Consider the following 16,920-nt stretch of genomic DNA (forward strand, 5'->3'; position numbering starts at 1 on the left):
TTCCACAGGTAGGAGATGGAGGGGACTGATGTCTTCAGCGCCCCCAAACCACCCCACCCATGGCACACATCCCGAGAGACGCCCCTACACTCGCTCCCCTCCCCTATGCGCTGTGCCCCGGCCCCGGTCCCGGGCGGATAGGCGGCAGCCCACACGCAGGGCGGGGGCGCAGCTGAAAGGGGTTGTGCTGGAGGGCGGCCCCTGGGGCCAAAGGCGACCGCCCGCGCATGCGCAGTCAGCAGCGGCGCACTGGGGTTGGGGGCGGGTAGGTGAGGGAGGCGAGGCCAGGAGAGGAGGGCGGCTGGAGGTCTCCACCTTGGCGGGTCCAGCCGTGGAGGCTGGAGGCGCATCTGGTGTGTGTTCGTGTGTGTGTGTGTGTGAAGACAGCCCCCCACCCCGCCGAGCCCACCACGCCCCGCACCCCAGCCCCGTGGAGACCTCGGGACCCGGCCAGCGAACTCAACCAGCCCGGCCCGGCCCCGAGTGGGTCAGCGCCGGCGCGGGGCCTGGGGCGGGAGGAGGCGCGGGGAAGCGCAGAGACGCTCGGCTTCTTGAGCCGGGCTGGGGCGCCCTCCGCCGTCTAGGGCCACACCACCCTGAACGCGCCCGATCTCGTCTGATCTCGGAAGCCAAGCAGGCTCGGGCCTGGTTAGTACTTGGATGGGAGACCGCCTGGGAATACCGGGTGCCGTAGGCTTGTATCTTATTTTATTTTTTTTTTTTTTGCCTCTTGTTCTGTCCCCATTCGGAGAGCGCGGCGGCAGTCTGGGGGGCGGGGGGTCACCCCCACCCTCAGCGCCCGCCACGGTGCCTGGCGCCCCAGCCCGCTCCGTGGGGCCTCCTCTTGCCCCAAGCCGCAGCACCGCCGCCACGAGGCAGCAGGCGTGGCACCTGGACTGTCGGGCCTCAGACCAAGGGTCTGGGCTGTGGGAACCGACACGCTGGAGGAAACCTTGAGAGTCTGAGAGGGGAGGCAGTTGCAGAAGAAGGCCGGGATGTCATTTTGAGGGAGTTGTGACCAGAACTCGTCCCGTTGATTTTGGCGTTCTATGGGCTACACGTAGGAATCTTTGGTGGTGGCACCGGATGTTGGGGGATGCACAGTCACACCCAGACGTGCTCGACAGGCCTCCTTTTACTTTTCTTTTCGGAGTCATTTTTTTTTAAACAAAATGCCTCTTGGCCCGGCGTGCTGGCTCACGCCTGTAATCCTAGCACTCTGGGAGGCCGAGGTGGGCGGATTGCTCGAGGTCAGGAGTTCGAAACCAGCCTGAGCAAGAGCGAGACCCCATCTCTACTATAAATAGAAAGAAATTCATTGGCCAACTAATATATATCTATACAAAAAAAAAAATTAGCCGGGCATGGTGGCGCATGCCTGTAGTCCCAGCTACTTGGGAGGCTGAGGCAGCAGGATTGCTTGAGCCCAGGAGATTGAGGTTGCTGTGAGCTAGGCTGACGCCATGGCACTCACTCTAGCCAGGGCAACAAAGCGAGACTCTGTCTCCAAAAAAAAAAAAATGCCTCTTACCTCCCCATTATTGCATTTCCTTTTCTCTCTCTTTTCAAGCAGATTATGGGAGTACAAGTATTAAGGTTCCATGTATTGCCCGTGCCCCCCTCCCCCCTGTTGTCTTATTTATCTCTCATGCTTTAGCAGCGTATGGTGGGGGTACCAATGTTAAGGTCGGGTACATTGCCCTCTCCCCGCCTGCCCCCTCTGGTCAGAGCTTCAAGTGCGCCCATCCCCCAGTCGGTGCGCACCCACCCCATTCCTCATGGGTGTGTATGCCCATCCCCTCCCCCCACCCGCCCGACCCCCACCCGATGAAGGTGATTCCTCTACGTCCACTCAGGTGTCCGTGGGTTCCTACCAATTTGCCGGTGAGCACGCGCACGTGGTGCTCCTGTGTCCATTCTTGGGATACTTGGCTTACTGGAACGGGTTCCAGCTCCGGCCAGGAGAACACGAGAGGTGCCCTCTCACCGCCGTTTCTCATAGCCGAATAGCACTCCGTGGTGTCCACGCGCCACATTTTATGAATCCACTCGTGGATCGATGGGCACTCGGGTCGCTTCCACATCTTTGCAATGGTGAATTGTGCCGCCACAGACACCCGAGCGCAGGTGTCTTCTGCGTAGGCTGCGGGCCTGGCTCTTCTGAATGCCGCTAGCTCGGGACCCACGGGTGAACCTGGTCAGGGTACTTGCTCTAAGGAGCAGACTCTGATCCGGGCGGGCTACCGGTGTTTCTGTTTGCTCGTTTCTTTCTTCCATTTCGGGAAAGGCTTCCTTACTGGGTGTGGAAATCTCCTATGCCTTTCCTCGCCTCTTCTGTCAGCTTTAAAATTCTCTTTCAGTTGCCACCCTCACAAACGTCTCAGGAACGTCTTCACGGTGCCTTCGTTAGTGAAATGACCCTCAATGAAGCTGGAACCAAATCTCTAATCGCCCATTTTTAGCAAGTCCACAGCCCAGGGTGGTTGGGGTCCAATCCAGCCCCGGCCAGGCCCAGGCCCCTTGGACTGGGCCACAGGAGGACACAGAGTAGGGTCCCGGCCCCCACGGCAGCGGGTGCCGGCAGTTCTGCAAGGGCTTGGGGGGTTTCCACAGGTAGGAGATGGAGGGGACTGATGTCTTCAGCGCCCCCAAACCACCCCACCCATGGCACACATCCCGAGAGACGCCCCTACACTCGCTCCCCTCCCCTATGCGCTGTGCCCCGGCCCCGGTCCGGGGCGGATAGGCGGCAGCCCACACGCAGGGCGGGGGCGCAGCTGAAAGGGGTTGTGCTGGAGGGCGGCCCCTGGGGCCAAAGGCGACCGCCCGCGCATGCGCAGTCAGCAGCGGCGCACTGGGGTTGGGGGCGGGTAGGTGAGGGAGGCGAGGCCAGGAGAGGAGGGCGGCTGGAGGTCTCCACCTTGGCGGGTCCAGCCGTGGAGGCTGGAGGCGCATCTGGTGTGTGTTCGTGTGTGTGTGTGTGTGAAGACAGCCCCCCACCCCGCCGAGCCCACCACGCCCCGCACCCCAGCCCCGTGGAGACCTCGGGACCCGGCCAGCGAACTCAACCAGCCCGGCCCGGCCCCGAGTGGGTCAGCGCCGGCGCGGGGCCTGGGGCGGGAGGAGGCGCGGGGAAGCGCAGAGACGCTCGGCTTCTTGAGCCGGGCTGGGGCGCCCTCCGCCGTCTAGGGCCACACCACCCTGAACGCGCCCGATCTCGTCTGATCTCGGAAGCCAAGCAGGCTCGGGCCTGGTTAGTACTTGGATGGGAGACCGCCTGGGAATACCGGGTGCCGTAGGCTTGTATCTTATTTTATTTTTTTTTTTTTTGCCTCTTGTTCTGTCCCCATTCGGAGAGCGCGGCGGCAGTCTGGGGGGCGGGGGGTCACCCCCACCCTCAGCGCCCGCCACGGTGCCTGGCGCCCCAGCCCGCTCCGTGGGGCCTCCTCTTGCCCCAAGCCGCAGCACCGCCGCCACGAGGCAGCAGGCGTGGCACCTGGACTGTCGGGCCTCAGACCAAGGGTCTGGGCTGTGGGAACCGACACGCTGGAGGAAACCTTGAGAGTCTGAGAGGGGAGGCAGTTGCAGAAGAAGGCCGGGATGTCATTTTGAGGGAGTTGTGACCAGAACTCGTCCCGTTGATTTTGGCGTTCTATGGGCTACACGTAGGAATCTTTGGTGGTGGCACCGGATGTTGGGGGATGCACAGTCACACCCAGACGTGCTCGACAGGCCTCCTTTTACTTTTCTTTTCGGAGTCATTTTTTTTTAAACAAAATGCCTCTTGGCCCGGCGTGCTGGCTCACGCCTGTAATCCTAGCACTCTGGGAGGCCGAGGTGGGCGGATTGCTCGAGGTCAGGAGTTCGAAACCAGCCTGAGCAAGAGCGAGACCCCATCTCTACTATAAATAGAAAGAAATTCATTGGCCAACTAATATATATCTATACAAAAAAAAAAATTAGCCGGGCATGGTGGCGCATGCCTGTAGTCCCAGCTACTTGGGAGGCTGAGGCAGCAGGATTGCTTGAGCCCAGGAGATTGAGGTTGCTGTGAGCTAGGCTGACGCCATGGCACTCACTCTAGCCAGGGCAACAAAGCGAGACTCTGTCTCCAAAAAAAAAAAATGCCTCTTACCTCCCCATTATTGCATTTCCTTTTCTCTCTCTTTTCAAGCAGATTATGGGAGTACAAGTATTAAGGTTCCATGTATTGCCCGTGCCCCCCTCCCCCCTGTTGTCTTATTTATCTCTCATGCTTTAGCAGCGTATGGTGGGGGTACCAATGTTAAGGTCGGGTACATTGCCCTCTCCCCGCCTGCCCCCTCTGGTCAGAGCTTCAAGTGCGCCCATCCCCCAGTCGGTGCGCACCCACCCCATTCCTCATGGGTGTGTATGCCCATCCCCTCCCCCCACCCGCCCGACCCCCACCCGATGAAGGTGATTCCTCTACGTCCACTCAGGTGTCCGTGGGTTCCTACCAATTTGCCGGTGAGCACGCGCACGTGGTGCTCCTGTGTCCATTCTTGGGATACTTGGCTTACTGGAACGGGTTCCAGCTCCGGCCAGGAGAACACGAGAGGTGCCCTCTCACCGCCGTTTCTCATAGCCGAATAGCACTCCGTGGTGTCCACGCGCCACATTTTATGAATCCACTCGTGGATCGATGGGCACTCGGGTCGCTTCCACATCTTTGCAATGGTGAATTGTGCCGCCACAGACACCCGAGCGCAGGTGTCTTCTGCGTAGGCTGCGGGCCTGGCTCTTCTGAATGCCGCTAGCTCGGGACCCACGGGTGAACCTGGTCAGGGTACTTGCTCTAAGGAGCAGACTCTGATCCGGGCGGGCTACCGGTGTTTCTGTTTGCTCGTTTCTTTCTTCCATTTCGGGAAAGGCTTCCTTACTGGGTGTGGAAATCTCCTATGCCTTTCCTCGCCTCTTCTGTCAGCTTTAAAATTCTCTTTCAGTTGCCACCCTCACAAACGTCTCAGGAACGTCTTCACGGTGCCTTCGTTAGTGAAATGACCCTCAATGAAGCTGGAACCAAATCTCTAATCGCCCATTTTTAGCAAGTCCACAGCCCAGGGTGGTTGGGGTCCAATCCAGCCCCGGCCAGGCCCAGGCCCCTTGGACTGGGCCACAGGAGGACACAGAGTAGGGTCCCGGCCCCCACGGCAGCGGGTGCCGGCAGTTCTGCAAGGGCTTGGGGGGTTTCCACAGGTAGGAGATGGAGGGGACTGATGTCTTCAGCGCCCCCAAACCACCCCACCCATGGCACACATCCCGAGAGACGCCCCTACACTCGCTCCCCTCCCCTATGCGCTGTGCCCCGGCCCCGGTCCCGGGCGGATAGGCGGCAGCCCACACGCAGGGCGGGGGCGCAGCTGAAAGCGGTTGTGCTGGAGGGCGGCCCCTGGGGCCAAAGGCGACCGCCCGCGCATGCGCAGTCAGCAGCGGCGCACTGGGGTTGGGGGCGGGTAGGTGAGGGAGGCGAGGCCAGGAGAGGAGGGCGGCTGGAGGTCTCCACCTTGGCGGGTCCAGCCGTGGAGGCTGGAGGCGCATCTGGTGTGTGTTCGTGTGTGTGTGTGTGTGAAGACAGCCCCCCACCCCGCCGAGCCCACCACGCCCCGCACCCCAGCCCCGTGGAGACCTCGGGACCCGGCCAGCGAACTCAACCAGCCCGGCCCGGCCCCGAGTGGGTCAGCGCCGGCGCGGGGCCTGGGGCGGGAGGAGGCGCGGGGAAGCGCAGAGACGCTCGGCTTCTTGAGCCGGGCTGGGGCGCCCTCCGCCGTCTAGGGCCACACCACCCTGAACGCGCCCGATCTCGTCTGATCTCGGAAGCCAAGCAGGCTCGGGCCTGGTTAGTACTTGGATGGGAGACCGCCTGGGAATACCGGGTGCCGTAGGCTTGTATCTTATTTTATTTTTTTTTTTTTTGCCTCTTGTTCTGTCCCCATTCGGAGAGCGCGGCGGCAGTCTGGGGGGCGGGGGGTCACCCCCACCCTCAGCGCCCGCCACGGTGCCTGGCGCCCCAGCCCGCTCCGTGGGGCCTCCTCTTGCCCCAAGCCGCAGCACCGCCGCCACGAGGCAGCAGGCGTGGCACCTGGACTGTCGGGCCTCAGACCAAGGGTCTGGGCTGTGGGAACCGACACGCTGGAGGAAACCTTGAGAGTCTGAGAGGGGAGGCAGTTGCAGAAGAAGGCCGGGATGTCATTTTGAGGGAGTTGTGACCAGAACTCGTCCCGTTGATTTTGGCGTTCTATGGGCTACACGTAGGAATCTTTGGTGGTGGCACCGGATGTTGGGGGATGCACAGTCACACCCAGACGTGCTCGACAGGCCTCCTTTTACTTTTCTTTTCGGAGTCATTTTTTTTTAAACAAAATGCCTCTTGGCCCGGCGTGCTGGCTCACGCCTGTAATCCTAGCACTCTGGGAGGCCGAGGTGGGCGGATTGCTCGAGGTCAGGAGTTCGAAACCAGCCTGAGCAAGAGCGAGACCCCATCTCTACTATAAATAGAAAGAAATTCATTGGCCAACTAATATATATCTATACAAAAAAAAAAATTAGCCGGGCATGGTGGCGCATGCCTGTAGTCCCAGCTACTTGGGAGGCTGAGGCAGCAGGATTGCTTGAGCCCAGGAGATTGAGGTTGCTGTGAGCTAGGCTGACGCCATGGCACTCACTCTAGCCAGGGCAACAAAGCGAGACTCTGTCTCCAAAAAAAAAAAAATGCCTCTTACCTCCCCATTATTGCATTTCCTTTTCTCTCTCTTTTCAAGCAGATTATGGGAGTACAAGTATTAAGGTTCCATGTATTGCCCGTGCCCCCCTCCCCCCTGTTGTCTTATTTATCTCTCATGCTTTAGCAGCGTATGGTGGGGGTACCAATGTTAAGGTCGGGTACATTGCCCTCTCCCCGCCTGCCCCCTCTGGTCAGAGCTTCAAGTGCGCCCATCCCCCAGTCGGTGCGCACCCACCCCATTCCTCATGGGTGTGTATGCCCATCCCCTCCCCCCACCCGCCCGACCCCCACCCGATGAAGGTGATTCCTCTACGTCCACTCAGGTGTCCGTGGGTTCCTACCAATTTGCCGGTGAGCACGCGCACGTGGTGCTCCTGTGTCCATTCTTGGGATACTTGGCTTACTGGAACGGGTTCCAGCTCCGGCCAGGAGAACACGAGAGGTGCCCTCTCACCGCCGTTTCTCATAGCCGAATAGCACTCCGTGGTGTCCACGCGCCACATTTTATGAATCCACTCGTGGATCGATGGGCACTCGGGTCGCTTCCACATCTTTGCAATGGTGAATTGTGCCGCCACAGACACCCGAGCGCAGGTGTCTTCTGCGTAGGCTGCGGGCCTGGCTCTTCTGAATGCCGCTAGCTCGGGACCCACGGGTGAACCTGGTCAGGGTACTTGCTCTAAGGAGCAGACTCTGATCCGGGCGGGCTACCGGTGTTTCTGTTTGCTCGTTTCTTTCTTCCATTTCGGGAAAGGCTTCCTTACTGGGTGTGGAAATCTCCTATGCCTTTCCTCGCCTCTTCTGTCAGCTTTAAAATTCTCTTTCAGTTGCCACCCTCACAAACGTCTCAGGAACGTCTTCACGGTGCCTTCGTTAGTGAAATGACCCTCAATGAAGCTGGAACCAAATCTCTAATCGCCCATTTTTAGCAAGTCCACAGCCCAGGGTGGTTGGGGTCCAATCCAGCCCCGGCCAGGCCCAGGCCCCTTGGACTGGGCCACAGGAGGACACAGAGTAGGGTCCCGGCCCCCACGGCAGCGGGTGCCGGCAGTTCTGCAAGGGCTTGGGGGGTTTCCACAGGTAGGAGATGGAGGGGACTGATGTCTTCAGCGCCCCCAAACCACCCCACCCATGGCACACATCCCGAGAGACGCCCCTACACTCGCTCCCCTCCCCTATGCGCTGTGCCCCGGCCCCGGTCCCGGGCGGATAGGCGGCAGCCCACACGCAGGGCGGGGGCGCAGCTGAAAGGGGTTGTGCTGGAGGGCGGCCCCTGGGGCCAAAGGCGACCGCCCGCGCATGCGCAGTCAGCAGCGGCGCACTGGGGTTGGGGGCGGGTAGGTGAGGGAGGCGAGGCCAGGAGAGGAGGGCGGCTGGAGGTCTCCACCTTGGCGGGTCCAGCCGTGGAGGCTGGAGGCGCATCTGGTGTGTGTCCGTGTGTGTGTGTGTGTGTGTGTGTGTGTGTGTGTGTGTGTGTGTGTGTGTGTGAAGACAGCCCCCCACCCCGCCGAGCCCACCACGCCCCGCACCCCAGCCCCGTGGAGACCTCGGGACCCGGCCAGCGAACTCAACCAGCCCGGCCCGGCCCCGAGTGGGTCAGCGCCGGCGCGGGGCCTGGGGCGGGAGGAGGCGCGGGGAAGCGCAGAGACGCTCGGCTTCTTGAGCCGGGCTGGGGCGCCCTCCGCCGTCTAGGGCCACACCACCCTGAACGCGCCCGATCTCGTCTGATCTCGGAAGCCAAGCAGGCTCGGGCCTGGTTAGTACTTGGATGGGAGACCGCCTGGGAATACCGGGTGCCGTAGGCTTGTATCTTATTTTATTTTTTTTTTTTTTGCCTCTTGTTCTGTCCCCATTCGGAGAGCGCGGCGGCAGTCTGGGGGGCGGGGGGTCACCCCCACCCTCAGCGCCCGCCACGGTGCCTGGCGCCCCAGCCCGCTCCGTGGGGCCTCCTCTTGCCCCAAGCCGCAGCACCGCCGCCACGAGGCAGCAGGCGTGGCACCTGGACTGTCGGGCCTCAGACCAAGGGTCTGGGCTGTGGGAACCGACACGCTGGAGGAAACCTTGAGAGTCTGAGAGGGGAGGCAGTTGCAGTAGAAGGCCGGGATGTCATTTTGAGGGAGTTGTGACCAGAACTCGTCCCGTTGATTTTGGCGTTCTATGGGCTACACGTAGGAATCTTTGGTGGTGGCACCGGATGTTGGGGGATGCACAGTCACACCCAGACGTGCTCGACAGGCCTCCTTTTACTTTTCTTTTCGGAGTCATTTTTTTTTAAACAAAATGCCTCTTGGCCCGGCGTGCTGGCTCACGCCTGTAATCCTAGCACTCTGGGAGGCCGAGGTGGGCGGATTGCTCGAGGTCAGGAGTTCGAAACCAGCCTGAGCAAGAGCGAGACCCCATCTCTACTATAAATAGAAAGAAATTCATTGGCCAACTAATATATATCTATACAAAAAAAAAAATTAGCCGGGCATGGTGGCGCATGCCTGTAGTCCCAGCTACTTGGGAGGCTGAGGCAGCAGGATTGCTTGAGCCCAGGAGATTGAGGTTGCTGTGAGCTAGGCTGACGCCATGGCACTCACTCTAGCCAGGGCAACAAAGCGAGACTCTGTCTCCAAAAAAAAAAAAATGCCTCTTACCTCCCCATTATTGCATTTCCTTTTCTCTCTCTTTTCAAGCAGATTATGGGAGTACAAGTATTAAGGTTCCATGTATTGCCCGTGCCCCCCTCCCCCCTGTTGTCTTATTTATCTCTCATGCTTTAGCAGCGTATGGTGGGGGTACCAATGTTAAGGTCGGGTACATTGCCCTCTCCCCGCCTGCCCCCTCTGGTCAGAGCTTCAAGTGCGCCCATCCCCCAGTCGGTGCGCACCCACCCCATTCCTCATGGGTGTGTATGCCCATCCCCTCCCCCCACCCGCCCGACCCCCACCCGATGAAGGTGATTCCTCTACGTCCACTCAGGTGTCCGTGGGTTCCTACCAATTTGCCGGTGAGCACGCGCACGTGGTGCTCCTGTGTCCATTCTTGGGATACTTGGCTTACTGGAACGGGTTCCAGCTCCGGCCAGGAGAACACGAGAGGTGCCCTCTCACCGCCGTTTCTCATAGCCGAATAGCACTCCGTGGTGTCCACGCGCCACATTTTATGAATCCACTCGTGGATCGATGGGCACTCGGGTCGCTTCCACATCTTTGCAATGGTGAATTGTGCCGCCACAGACACCCGAGCGCAGGTGTCTTCTGCGTAGGCTGCGGGCCTGGCTCTTCTGAATGCCGCTAGCTCGGGACCCACGGGTGAACCTGGTCAGGGTACTTGCTCTAAGGAGCAGACTCTGATCCGGGCGGGCTACCGGTGTTTCTGTTTGCTCGTTTCTTTCTTCCATTTCGGGAAAGGCTTCCTTACTGGGTGTGGAAATCTCCTATGCCTTTCCTCGCCTCTTCTGTCAGCTTTAAAATTCTCTTTCAGTTGCCACCCTCACAAACGTCTCAGGAACGTCTTCACGGTGCCTTCGTTAGTGAAATGACCCTCAATGAAGCTGGAACCAAATCTCTAATCGCCCATTTTTAGCAAGTCCACAGCCCAGGGTGGTTGGGGTCCAATCCAGCCCCGGCCAGGCCCAGGCCCCTTGGACTGGGCCACAGGAGGACACAGAGTAGGGTCCCGGCCCCCACGGCAGCGGGTGCCGGCAGTTCTGCAAGGGCTTGGGGGGTTTCCACAGGTAGGAGATGGAGGGGACTGATGTCTTCAGCGCCCCCAAACCACCCCACCCATGGCACACATCCCGAGAGACGCCCCTACACTCGCTCCCCTCCCCTATGCGCTGTGCCCCGGCCCCGGTCCCGGGCGGATAGGCGGCAGCCCACACGCAGGGCGGGGGCGCAGCTGAAAGGGGTTGTGCTGGAGGGCGGCCCCTGGGGCCAAAGGCGACCGCCCGCGCATGCGCAGTCAGCAGCGGCGCACTGGGGTTGGGGGCGGGTAGGTGAGGGAGGCGAGGCCAGGAGAGGAGGGCGGCTGGAGGTCTCCACCTTGGCGGGTCCAGCCGTGGAGGCTGGAGGCGCATCTGGTGTGTGTCCGTGTGTGTGTGTGTGTGTGTGTGTGTGTGTGTGTGTGTGTGTGTGTGAAGACAGCCCCCCACCCCGCCGAGCCCACCACGCCCCGCACCCCAGCCCCGTGGAGACCTCGGGACCCGGCCAGCGAACTCAACCAGCCCGGCCCGGCCCCGAGTGGGTCAGCGCCGGCGCGGGGCCTGGGGCGGGAGGAGGCGCGGGGAAGCGCAGAGACGCTCGGCTTCTTGAGCCGGGCTGGGGCGCCCTCCGCCGTCTAGGGCCACACCACCCTGAACGCGCCCGATCTCGTCTGATCTCGGAAGCCAAGCAGGCTCGGGCCTGGTTAGTACTTGGATGGGAGACCGCCTGGGAATACCGGGTGCCGTAGGCTTGTATCTTATTTTATTTTTTTTTTTTTTGCCTCTTGTTCTGTCCCCATTCGGAGAGCGCGGCGGCAGTCTGGGGGGCGGGGGGTCACCCCCACCCTCAGCGCCCGCCACGGTGCCTGGCGCCCCAGCCCGCTCCGTGGGGCCTCCTCTTGCCCCAAGCCGCAGCACCGCCGCCACGCGGCAGCAGGCGTGGCACCTGGACTGTCGGGCCTCAGACCAAGGGTCTGGGCTGTGGGAACCGACACGCTGGAGGAAACCTTGAGAGTCTGAGAGGGGAGGCAGTTGCAGTAGAAGGCCGGGATGTCATTTTGAGGGAGTTGTGACCAGAACTCGTCCCGTTGATTTTGGCGTTCTATGGGCTACACGTAGGAATCTTTGGTGGTGGCACCGGATGTTGGGGGATGCACAGTCACACCCAGACGTGCTCGACAGGCCTCCTTTTACTTTTCTTTTCGGAGTCATTTTTTTTTAAACAAAATGCCTCTTGGCCCGGCGTGCTGGCTCACGCCTGTAATCCTAGCACTCTGGGAGGCCGAGGTGGGCGGATTGCTCGAGGTCAGGAGTTCGAAACCAGCCTGAGCAAGAGCGAGACCCCATCTCTACTATAAATAGAAAGAAATTCATTGGCCAACTAATATATATCTATACAAAAAAAAAAATTAGCCGGGCATGGTGGCGCATGCCTGTAGTCCCAGCTACTTGGGAGGCTGAGGCAGCAGGATTGCTTGAGCCCAGGAGATAGAGGTTGCTGTGAGCTAGGCTGACGCCATGGCACTCACTCTAGCCAGGGCAACAAAGCGAGACTCTGTCTCCAAAAAAAAAAAAATGCCTCTTACCTCCCCATTATTGCATTTCCTTTTCTCTCTCTTTTCAAGCAGATTATGGGAGTACAAGTATTAAGGTTCCATGTATTGCCCGTGCCCCCCTCCCCCCTGTTGTCTTATTTATCTCTCATGCTTTAGCAGCGTATGGTGGGGGTACCAATGTTAAGGTCGGGTACATTGCCCTCTCCCCGCCTGCCCCCTCTGGTCAGAGCTTCAAGTGCGCCCATCCCCCAGTCGGTGCGCACCCACCCCATTCCTCATGGGTGTGTATGCCCATCCCCTCCCCCCACCCGCCCGACCCCCACCCGATGAAGGTGATTCCTCTACGTCCACTCAGGTGTCCGTGGGTTCCTACCAATTTGCCGGTGAGCACGCGCACGTGGTGCTCCTGTGTCCATTCTTGGGATACTTGGCTTACTGGAACGGGTTCCAGCTCCGGCCAGGAGAACACGAGAGGTGCCCTCTCACCGCCGTTTCTCATAGCCGAATAGCACTCCGTGGTGTCCACGCGCCACATTTTATGAATCCACTCGTGGATCGATGGGCACTCGGGTCGCTTCCACATCTTTGCAATGGTGAATTGTGCCGCCACAGACACCCGAGCGCAGGTGTCTTCTGCGTAGGCTGCGGGCCTGGCTCTTCTGAATGCCGCTAGCTCGGGACCCACGGGTGAACCTGGTCAGGGTACTTGCTCTAAGGAGCAGACTCTGATCCGGGCGGGCTACCGGTGTTTCTGTTTGCTCGTTTCTTTCTTCCATTTCGGGAAAGGCTTCCTTACTGGGTGTGGAAATCTCCTATGCCTTTCCTCGCCTCTTCTGTCAGCTTTAAAATTCTCTTTCAGTTGCCACCCTCACAAACGTCTCAGGAACGTCTTCACGGTGCCTTCGTTAGTGAAATGACCCTCAATGAAGCTGGAACCAAATCTCTAATCGCCCATTTTTAGCAAGTCCACAGCCCAGGGTGGTTGGGGTCCAATCCAGCCCCGGCCAGGCCCAGGCCCCTTGGACTGGGCCACAGGAGGACACAGAGTAGGGTCCCGGCCCCCACGGCAGCGGGTGCCGGCAGTTCTGCAAGGGCTTGGGGGGTTTCCACAGGTAGGAGATGGAGGGGACTGATGTCTTCAGCGCCCCCAAACCACCCCACCCATGGCACACATCCCGAGAGACGCCCCTACACTCGCTCCCCTCCCCTATGCGCTGTGCCCCGGCCCCGGTCCCGGGCGGATAGGCGGCAGCCCACACGCAGGGCGGGGGCGCAGCTGAAAGGGGTTGTGCTGGAGGGCGGCCCCTGGGGCCAAAGGCGACCGCCCGCGCATGCGCAGTCAGCAGCGGCGCACTGGGGTTGGGGGCGGGTAGGTGAGGGAGGCGAGGCCAGGAGAGGAGGGCGGCTGGAGGTCTCCACCTTGGCGGGTCCAGCCGTGGAGGCTGGAGGCGCATCTGGTGTGTGTCCGTGTGTGTGTGTGTGTGTGTGTGTGTGTGTGTGTGTGTGTGTGTGTGTGTGTGAAGACAGCCCCCCACCCCGCCGAGCCCACCACGCCCCGCACCCCAGCCCCGTGGAGACCTCGGGACCCGGCCAGCGAACTCAACCAGCCCGGCCCGGCCCCGAGTGGGTCAGCGCCGGCGCGGGGCCTGGGGCGGGAGGAGGCACGGGGAAGCGCAGAGACGCTCGGCTTCTTGAGCCGGGCTGGGGCGCCCTCCGCCGTCTAGGGCCACACCACCCTGAACGCGCCCGATCTCGTCTGATCTCGGAAGCCAAGCAGGCTCGGGCCTGGTTAGTACTTGGATGGGAGACCGCCTGGGAATACCGGGTGCCGTAGGCTTGTATCTTATTTTATTTTTTTTTTTTTTGCCTCTTGTTCTGTCCCCATTCGGAGAGCGCGGCGGCAGTCTGGGGGGCGGGGGGTCACCCCCACCCTCAGCGCCCGCCACGGTGCCTGGCGCCCCAGCCCGCTCCGTGGGGCCTCCTCTTGCCCCAAGCCGCAGCACCGCCGCCACGAGGCAGCAGGCGTGGCACCTGGACTGTCGGGCCTCAGACCAAGGGTCTGGGCTGTGGGAACCGACACGCTGGAGGAAACCTTGAGAGTCTGAGAGGGGAGGCAGTTGCAGTAGAAGGCCGGGATGTCATTTTGAGGGAGTTGTGACCAGAACTCGTCCCGTTGATTTTGGCGTTCTATGGGCTACACGTAGGAATCTTTGGTGGTGGCACCGGATGTTGGGGGATGCACAGTCACACCCAGACGTGCTCGACAGGCCTCCTTTTACTTTTCTTTTCGGAGTCATTTTTTTTTAAACAAAATGCCTCTTGGCCCGGCGTGCTGGCTCACGCCTGTAATCCTAGCACTCTGGGAGGCCGAGGTGGGCGGATTGCTCGAGGTCAGGAGTTCGAAACCAGCCTGAGCAAGAGCGAGACCCCATCTCTACTATAAATAGAAAGAAATTCATTGGCCAACTAATATATATCTATACAAAAAAAAAAATTAGCCGGGCATGGTGGCGCATGCCTGTAGTCCCAGCTACTTGGGAGGCTGAGGCAGCAGGATTGCTTGAGCCCAGGAGATTGAGGTTGCTGTGAGCTAGGCTGACGCCATGGCACTCACTCTAGCCAGGGCAACAAAGCGAGACTCTGTCTCCAAAAAAAAAAAAATGCCTCTTACCTCCCCATTATTGCATTTCCTTTTCTCTCTCTTTTCAAGCAGATTATGGGAGTACAAGTATTAAGGTTCCATGTATTGCCCGTGCCCCCCTCCCCCCTGTTGTCTTATTTATCTCTCATGCTTTAGCAGCGTATGGTGGGGGTACCAATGTTAAGGTCGGGTACATTGCCCTCTCCCCGCCTGCCCCCTCTGGTCAGAGCTTCAAGTGCGCCCATCCCCCAGTCGGTGCGCACCCACCCCATTCCTCATGGGTGTGTATGCCCATCCCCTCCCCCCACCCGCCCGACCCCCACCCGATGAAGGTGATTCCTCTACGTCCACTCAGGTGTCCGTGGGTTCCTACCAATTTGCCGGTGAGCACGCGCACGTGGTGCTCCTGTGTCCATTCTTGGGATACTTGGCTTACTGGAACGGGTTCCAGCTCCGGCCAGGAGAACACGAGAGGTGCCCTCTCACCGCCGTTTCTCATAGCCGAATAGCACTCCGTGGTGTCCACGCGCCACATTTTATGAATCCACTCGTGGATCGATGGGCACTCGGGTCGCTTCCACATCTTTGCAATGGTGAATTGTGCCGCCACAGACACCCGAGCGCAGGTGTCTTCTGCGTAGGCTGCGGGCCTGGCTCTTCTGAATGCCGCTAGCTCGGGACCCACGGGTGAACCTGGTCAGGGTACTTGCTCTAAGGAGCAGACTCTGATCCGGGCGGGCTACCGGTGTTTCTGTTTGCTCGTTTCTTTCTTCCATTTCGGGAAAGGCTTCCTTACTGGGTGTGGAAATCTCCTATGCCTTTCCTCGCCTCTTCTGTCAGCTTTAAAATTCTCTTTCAGTTGCCACCCTCACAAACGTCTCAGGAACGTCTTCACGGTGCCTTCGTTAGTGAAATGACCCTCAATGAAGCTGGAACCAAATCTCTAATCGCCCATTTTTAGCAAGTCCACAGCCCAGGGTGGTTGGGGTCCAATCCAGCCCCGGCCAGGCCCAGGCCCCTTGGACTGGGCCACAGGAGGACACAGAGTAGGGTCCCGGCCCCCACGGCAGCGGGTGCCGGCAGTTCTGCAAGGGCTTGGGGGGTTTCCACAGGTAGGAGATGGAGGGGACTGATGTCTTCAGCGCCCCCAAACCACCCCACCCATGGCACACATCCCGAGAGACGCCCCTACACTCGCTCCCCTCCCCTATGCGCTGTGCCCCGGCCCCGGTCCCGGGCGGATAGGCGGCAGCCCACACGCAGGGCGGGGGCGCAGCTGAAAGGGGTTGTGCTGGAGGGCGGCCCCTGGGGCCAAAGGCGACCGCCCGCGCATGCGCAGTCAGCAGCGGCGCACTGGGGTTGGGGGCGGGTAGGTGAGGGAGGCGAGGCCAGGAGAGGAGGGCGGCTGGAGGTCTCCACCTTGGCGGGTCCAGCCGTGGAGGCTGGAGGCGCATCTGGTGTGTGTCCGTGTGTGTGTGTGTGTGTGTGTGTGTGTGTGTGTGTGTGTGTGTGTGTGAAGACAGCCCCCCACCCCGCCGAGCCCACCACGCCCCGCACCCCAGCCCCGTGGAGACCTCGGGACCCGGCCAGCGAACTCAACCAGCCCGGCCCGGCCCCGAGTGGGTCAGCGCCGGCGCGGGGCCTGGGGCGGGAGGAGGCGCGGGGAAGCGCAGAGACGCTCGGCTTCTTGAGCCGGGCTGGGGCGCCCTCCGCCGTCTAGGGCCACACCACCCTGAACGCGCCCGATCTCGTCTGATCTCGGAAGCCAAGCAGGCTCGGGCCTGGTTAGTACTTGGATGGGAGACCGCCTGGGAATACCGGGTGCCGTAGGCTTGTATCTTATTTTATTTTTTTTTTTTTTGCCTCTTGTTCTGTCCCCATTCGGAGAGCGCGGCGGCAGTCTGGGGGGCGGGGGGTCACCCCCACCCTCAGCGCCCGCCACGGTGCCTGGCGCCCCAGCCCGCTCCGTGGGGCCTCCTCTTGCCCCAAGCCGCAGCACCGCCGCCACGAGGCAGCAGGCGTGGCACCTGGACTGTCGGGCCTCAGACCAAGGGTCTGGGCTGTGGGAACCGACACGCTGGAGGAAACCTTGAGAGTCTGAGAGGGGAGGCAGTTGCAGTAGAAGGCCGGGATGTCATTTTGAGGGAGTTGTGACCAGAACTCGTCCCGTTGATTTTGGCGTTCTATGGGCTACACGTAGGAATCTTTGGTGGTGGCACCGGATGTTGGGGGATGCACAGTCACACCCAGACGTGCTCGACAGGCCTCCTTTTACTTTTCTTTTCGGAGTCAT

At 60.6% G+C, this 16,920-nt stretch overlaps 7 non-coding genes across 7 annotated transcripts; all 7 read left to right on the plus strand.

The window, feature by feature from the left end:
- The first annotated feature begins 578 nt into the window (after positions 1 to 578).
- Positions 579 to 697, plus strand: LOC142863153 (5S ribosomal RNA). The gene has a single exon (XR_012914047.1). It is a non-coding gene; the product is annotated as a 5S ribosomal RNA (ribosomal RNA).
- Positions 698 to 3,183: 2,486 nt separating this feature from the next.
- On the plus strand, positions 3,184 to 3,302 carry LOC142863154 (5S ribosomal RNA). The gene has a single exon (XR_012914048.1). It is a non-coding gene; the product is annotated as a 5S ribosomal RNA (ribosomal RNA).
- A 2,485-nt stretch (positions 3,303 to 5,787) lies between these two features.
- On the plus strand, positions 5,788 to 5,906 carry LOC142863155 (5S ribosomal RNA). The gene has a single exon (XR_012914049.1). It is a non-coding gene; the product is annotated as a 5S ribosomal RNA (ribosomal RNA).
- Positions 5,907 to 8,428: 2,522 nt separating this feature from the next.
- Positions 8,429 to 8,547, plus strand: LOC142863157 (5S ribosomal RNA). The gene has a single exon (XR_012914051.1). It is a non-coding gene; the product is annotated as a 5S ribosomal RNA (ribosomal RNA).
- A 2,516-nt stretch (positions 8,548 to 11,063) lies between these two features.
- On the plus strand, positions 11,064 to 11,182 carry LOC142863158 (5S ribosomal RNA). Its single transcript, XR_012914052.1, has one exon. It is a non-coding gene; the product is annotated as a 5S ribosomal RNA (ribosomal RNA).
- A 2,522-nt stretch (positions 11,183 to 13,704) lies between these two features.
- Positions 13,705 to 13,823, plus strand: LOC142863159 (5S ribosomal RNA). Its single transcript, XR_012914053.1, has one exon. It is a non-coding gene; the product is annotated as a 5S ribosomal RNA (ribosomal RNA).
- A 2,518-nt stretch (positions 13,824 to 16,341) lies between these two features.
- LOC142863160 (5S ribosomal RNA) lies at positions 16,342 to 16,460 on the plus strand. The gene has a single exon (XR_012914054.1). It is a non-coding gene; the product is annotated as a 5S ribosomal RNA (ribosomal RNA).
- Positions 16,461 to 16,920: the final 460 nt, after the last annotated feature.

The sequence above is a fragment of the Microcebus murinus genome, chromosome 21 (assembly GCF_040939455.1).
Source record: "Microcebus murinus isolate Inina chromosome 21, M.murinus_Inina_mat1.0, whole genome shotgun sequence".
NCBI classification, from domain to species: domain Eukaryota; kingdom Metazoa; phylum Chordata; class Mammalia; order Primates; family Cheirogaleidae; genus Microcebus; species Microcebus murinus.